At 36.8% G+C, this 6,180-nt stretch overlaps 1 non-coding gene across 1 annotated transcript; it reads right to left on the bottom strand.

Annotated features, from left to right (window-relative positions):
• Nucleotides 1-2,041: 2,041 nt before the first annotated feature.
• LOC112699643 (small nucleolar RNA R71) lies at nucleotides 2,042-2,145 on the bottom strand. Its single transcript, XR_003152585.1, has one exon. It is a non-coding gene; the product is annotated as a small nucleolar RNA R71 (small nucleolar RNA).
• Nucleotides 2,146-6,180: the final 4,035 nt, after the last annotated feature.

Here is a 6,180-nt window from a genome sequence, read left to right as displayed (position 1 = left end):
CGTTGCCGGGGATTGTTCGAGTATGGACAACTGACGGTTCATCTTGTTGCTCAGATTATGTAATTTTCTTTTCAAAAATCTTTTTCAAAATCTTTCTTTCCTTTTTCGTTTTTCCAAAAATGTTTTTCGAAAAAAAATTAATAAAAATACAAAAAAATTAGAAAATCATAAAAATCAAAAATATTTTGTGTTTCTTGTTTGAGTCTTGTGTTAATTTTTAAGTTTGGTGTCAATTGCATGCTTTCAAAATTTTTCTTGCATTTTTCGAAAATCTTATGCATTCATAGTGTTCTTCATGATCTTCAAGTTGTTCTTGACAAGTCTTCTTGTTTGATCTTGATGATTTCTTGTTTTGTGTCTTTTGTTGTTTTTCATGTGCATTTTTGCATTCATATTTTTCATGCATTAAAGATTTCTAAGTTTGGTGTCTTGCATGTTTTCTTTGCATCAAAAATTTTTCAAAATTATGTTCTTGATGTTCATCATGATCTTCAAAGTGTTCTTGGTGTTCATCTTGACATTCATAGCATTCTTGCATGCATTCATTGTTTTGATCTAAAAATTTCATGCATTGCATATTTTTGTTGTTTTTCTCTTTCATAATTAAAAATTCAAAAATCAAAAAATTATCTTTTCCTTATTTTCCTCCAAATTTTCGAAATTTTGGGTTGACTTGGTCAAAAAATTTTTAAAATTAGTTGTTTCTTACAAGTCAAGTCAAAATTTCAATTTTAAAAATCTTATCTTTTCAAAATCTTTTTCAAAAATCATATCTTTTTCATTTTTTTTATAATTTTCGAAAATTTCAAAAATCTTTTTCAAAATATTTTCAAAATCTTTTTCTTATCTTTATATCAAATTTTTGAAAATTAGCTAACAATTAATGAGATTGGTTCAAAAATTTGAAGTTTGTTACTTTCTTGTTAAGAAATGTTCAATCTTTAAGTTCTAGAATCTTATCTTGCAGTTTCTTGTTAGTTGAGTCTTTTTAAAAATTAAATCTTTTTCAAAATATCTTTTTATTAAAATTTTTATCTTATCTTTTTATCTTTTATCTTATCTAACTTCTTATCCTCTTATCTTTTTCAAAATTTGATTTCAAATCTTTTTCAATCAACTAACTAACTTTTTGTTTGTTTCTTATCTTTTTCAAAACCACCTAACTACTTTTCCCTCTCTAATTTTCGAAAATTCTCCCTCTCTTTTTCAAAAATTCTTTTTGTTTTAAATTTTAATTTTGATTATATTTTGTCTTTGATTTTCGAAAATTACTAACTCCTTTTGCAAAAATTATTTTCGAAATTTCTCTTCTCTTCTCTTATTCTATTTAATTAATTAATTACTAACACTTCTCTTCACCTCTCTTCATCTAAGAATCCAAACTTCTTATATCCCTTGTATTTGGATTCTTCTACCCCTTTCTTCTTCTACTAACATAAAGGAATCTCTATACTGTGACATAAAGGATTCCTCTTTCTTTTCTTGTTTTCTTCTCTTTCATATGAGCAGGAACAGGGAAAAAGGCACTATTGTTGAAATTGATCCAGAACCTGAAAGGACTCTGAAGAGAAAATTAAAAGAAGCTAAATTACAACAATCCAGAAACAACCTTTCAGAAATTTTCGAACAAGAGAAGGAGATGGCAGCCGAAAATAATAATAATAATAATGCAAGGAGAATGCTTGGTGACTTCACAAAGCCAACGTCCAAGTTTGATGGAAGAAGCATCTCCATTCCTGCCATTGGAGCCAATAACTTTGAGCTGAAACCTCAGCTAGTTGCTTTAATGCAACAAAACTGCAAGTTTTATGGACTTCCATCTGAAGATCCTTATCAGTTCTTAACTGAGTTCTTGCAGATCTGTGAGACTGTAAAGACGAATGGAGTTGATCCTGAAGTCTACAGACTCATGCTTTTCCCTTTTGCAGTAAGAGACAGAGCTAGAATATGGTTGGATTCACAACCTAAGGATAGCCTAGACTCCTGGGATAAGCTGGTCACTGCCTTCTTGGATAAATTATTTCCTCCTCAAAAGCTGAGCAAGCTGAGAGTGGATGTTCAAACCTTTAAACAAAAAGATGGTGAATCCCTCTATGAAGCTTGGGAAAGATACAAGCAGTTGACCAAAAGATGTCCATCTGGCATGTTTTCAGAATGGACCCTATTAGATATCTTCTATTATGGTCTCTCTGAATTTTCGAAAATGTCACTGGACCACTCTGCAGGTGGATCTATTCACCTGAAGAAAACGCCTGAAGAGGCTCAAGAACTCATTGACATGGTTGCAAACAACCAGTTCATGTATACCTCTGAGAGGAATTCCGTAAATAATGGGATACCTCAGAAGAAAGGAGTTCTTGAAATTGATGCTCTGAATGCCATATTGGCTCAGAACAAAATGTTGACTCAACAGGTCAACATAATCTCTCAAAATCTGAATGGATTGCAACATGCATCCAACAGTACTAGAGAGGTAGCTTCTGAAGAAGCTTATGACCTTGAGAACCCTGCCATGGCAGAGGTTAATTACATGGGTGAACCTTATGGAAACACCTATAACCCATCATGGAGAAATCACCCAAATTTCTCCTGGAAGGATCAACAAAAGCCTCAATAAGGCTTTAACAATGGTGGACGCAATAGGCTGAGTAATAGTAAGCCATATCCATCATCTTCTCAGCAACAGACAGAGAATTCAGAACAAAACACTTCTAATTTAGCCAATATTGTCTCTGATCTGTCAAAAGCCACTTTCAGTTTCATGAATGAAACAAGATCCTCCATTAGAAATTTGGAGGCACAAGTGGGCCAGCTGAGTAAGAAAGTCATTGAAACTCCTCCCAGTATTCTCCCAAGCAATACAGAAGAGAATCCAAAAGGAGAGTGCAAGGCCATTGATTTAATCAAAGTGGCCGAATGCACTAAGGAGGAGGAGGACGAAAATCCTAGTGAGGAAGACCCCCTGGGACGTCCTTCAAGCAAGAAGGAGTTTCCTATTAAGGATCCAGAGGACTCTGAGGCTCATCTAGAGACCATAGAGATTCCATTAAATCTCCTTCTGCCATTCATGAGCTCTGAAGACTATTCTTCCTCTGAAGAGGATGAAGATGTGACTGGAGAGCAAGTTGCTCAATACTTAGAAGCTATCATGAAGCTGAATGACAAGTTGTTTGGTAATGAGACTTGGGAAAGTGAACCTCCCTTGCTCATTAGTGAACTAGATACTTGGATTCAGAAAACTCTACCTCAAAAGAAACAAGATCCTGGCAAGTTCTTAATACCTTGTACCATTGGCACCATGAGCTTTGAAAAAGCTCTATGTGATCTGGGATCAGGGATAAATCTTATGCCACTCTCTGTAATGGAGAAGCTGGGGATCATTGAGGTACAACCTGCCTTGTTCTCATTACAATTGGCAGATAAGTCATTGAGACAAGCTTATGGAATAGTAGAGGACGTGCTAGTAAAGGTTGAAGGCCTTTACATCCCTGCTGATTTCATAATCCTAGACTCTAGGAAGGAAGATGATGAATGCATCATCCTAGGAAGACCTTTCCTAGCCACAGCAGGAGCTGTGATAGATGTCAACAGAGGTGAATTAGTCCTTCAATTGAATGGGGACTACCTTGTGTTTAAGGCACATGGCCATCCCTCTGTGACAAAAGAGAGTAAGCAGGAAGAGCTTCTCTCAGTTCAGAGTCAAGAGGAGCCCACACAGTCAAACTCTAAGTCTGGTGTTGTGAGGCCACAACCAAACTCTAAGTTTGGTGTTCAGACCCCATATCCAAACTCTAAGTTTGGTGTGGGGACCACACAAAAATTGACCTGATCACCTTGTGGCTCCATGAGAGCCACTGTCAAGCTATTGACATTAAAGAAGCGCTTGTTGGGAGGCAACCTAATTTTTATCTAATTTTATTTTATTTTGTTTCTTTGTTATTTTTGTGTCTAATTAGGTACATGATCATGAGGAGTCACGAAAAAAATCAAAAAAATTAAAAACAGAGTCAAAAATAGAAGAAAAAAATTGTTCACCCTGGAGGTAGCGCAGACTGGCGTTCAACGCCAGTAAGATGCATCTGGCTGGTGTTCAACGCCAGAACAGAGCACCATTCTGGCGCTGAACGCCAGAAACAAGCAACATCCTGGCGCTGAACGCCAGGAATGTGCCTGGAGGAGACAAGCTGGCGTTAAATGCCAGCAACAAGCATGAAACTGGCGTTCAACGCCAGAAACATGCATTACATGGGCGTTGAACGCCCAGAACGTGCACCAATGGGCGTTTAAACGCCAGAATGATGCACGAAGGCATTTTACATGCCTATATGGTGAAGGAATGGTATTTCTTTTCACCTCAAGATCTGTGGACCCCACAGGATCACCTCAGGATCTGTGGACCCCACAGGATCCCCACCTACCTCGCCCTCTCTCTTTCCATTCATGGTCATCCCTTCTATTTTCATTCACCACCTACATCTATCCACTCTTCCCCATACACCCCACCTACCTTTACAATTCAACTTCTCTTTCCCACCCAATCCCACCCATATAGCCGAATCCATCTCCCCTCACTCACCTCCATTTTCTTCTTCTTTTTCTTCCTCTCTTCTTTTCTTTCTTGCTCGAGGGCGAGCAATATTTTAAGTTTGGTGTGGTAAAAGCATAGCTTTTTTTTTGCTTTTCCATTACCATTAATGGCACCTAAGGCCAGAGAAACCTCAAAGGGAAGACAAAAGCTTCCACCTCTGAGTCTTGGGAGATAGAAAAAAAATATGAGCCGTCATAGCTCAGTGGTAGAACATATGGCTGCAAATCAAGAGATCCCTGAGATACCTCAGGGAATAAGTTATCCTCCACACAAATATTGGAAGCAACTAAGGGTAGAAACACCAAAATTACTAGGAATCATTCAACAGAAGCAAGGAAGAGACATAGAGGAGCTCAAAAAGCACCATTGGACCTTCAAGAAGGCGCCACCCTCACTCAGGTGGATTCATTCCTTGTTCTTTATTTCTTTCTGTTTTTGGTTTTTAATGTTGTGTTTATCTATGTTTTGTGTCTCTACTTCATGATCATTAGTATGTAACCATGCCTTAAAGCTATGAATAAAATCCATTAATCCTTCACCTCTCTTAAATGAAAAATGTTTTAATTCAAAAGAACAAGAAGTACATGAATTTCGAATTTAACCTTGAATTTAATTTAATTATATTGATGTGGTGGCAATACTTTTTGTTTTCTGAATGAATGCTTGAACAGTGCATATTTTTGATCTTGTTGTTTATGAGTGTTAAAATTGTTGGCTCTTGAAAGAATGATGAACAAAGAGAAATGTTATTGATGATCTGAAAAATCATGAAATTGATTCTTGAAGCAAGAAAAAGCAGTGAAAAAGGAAGCTTGCGAAAAAAAAAAGTGGCGAAAAAAAATAGAAAGAAAAAGAAGGAGCAGTAGAAAAAGCCAATAGCCCTTAAAACCAAAAGGCAAGGGTAAAAAGGATCCAAGGCTTTGAGCATCAATGGATAGGAGGGCCCAAGGAAATAAAATCCAGGCCTAAGGGGCTAAATCAAGCTGTCCCTAACCATATGCTTGTGTCATGAAGGTCCAAGTGAAAAGCTTGAGACTGAGTGGTTAAAGTCGTGATCCAAAGCAAAAAGAGTGTGCTTAAGAGCTCTGGACACCTCTAACTGGGGACTCTAGCAAAGCTAAGTCACAATCTGAAAAGGTTCACCCAGTTATGTGTCTGTGGCATTTGTGTATCCGGTGGTAATACTGGAAAATAAAGTGCTTAGGGCCACGGCCAAGACTCATAGGTAGCTGTGTTCAAGAATCAACATGCTTAACTAGGAGAGTCAATAACACTATCCGAAATTCTGAGTTCCCAGAGACGCCAATCACTCTGAACTTCAAAGGAAAAAGTGAGATGCCAAAACTATTCAGAAGCAAAAAGCTACAAGTCCCGCTCATCTAATTAAATTAATATTCATTGATATTCTGGAATTTATAGTATATTCTCTTCTTTTATCCTATTTGATTTTCAGTTGCTTGGGGACAAGCAACAATTTAAGTTTGGTGTTGTGATGAGCGGATAATTTATACGCTTTTTGGCATTGTTTTTATATAGTTTTTAGTAAGTTTGAGCTACTTTTAGGGATGTTTTCATTAGTTTTTATGTTAAAT

The sequence above is a fragment of the Arachis hypogaea genome, chromosome 6, assembly GCF_003086295.3.
Source record: "Arachis hypogaea cultivar Tifrunner chromosome 6, arahy.Tifrunner.gnm2.J5K5, whole genome shotgun sequence".
NCBI classification, from domain to species: domain Eukaryota; kingdom Viridiplantae; phylum Streptophyta; class Magnoliopsida; order Fabales; family Fabaceae; genus Arachis; species Arachis hypogaea.
Note: the sequence above shows the minus strand (reverse complement) of the source record. Positions and strands in the feature narration are given on the sequence as shown.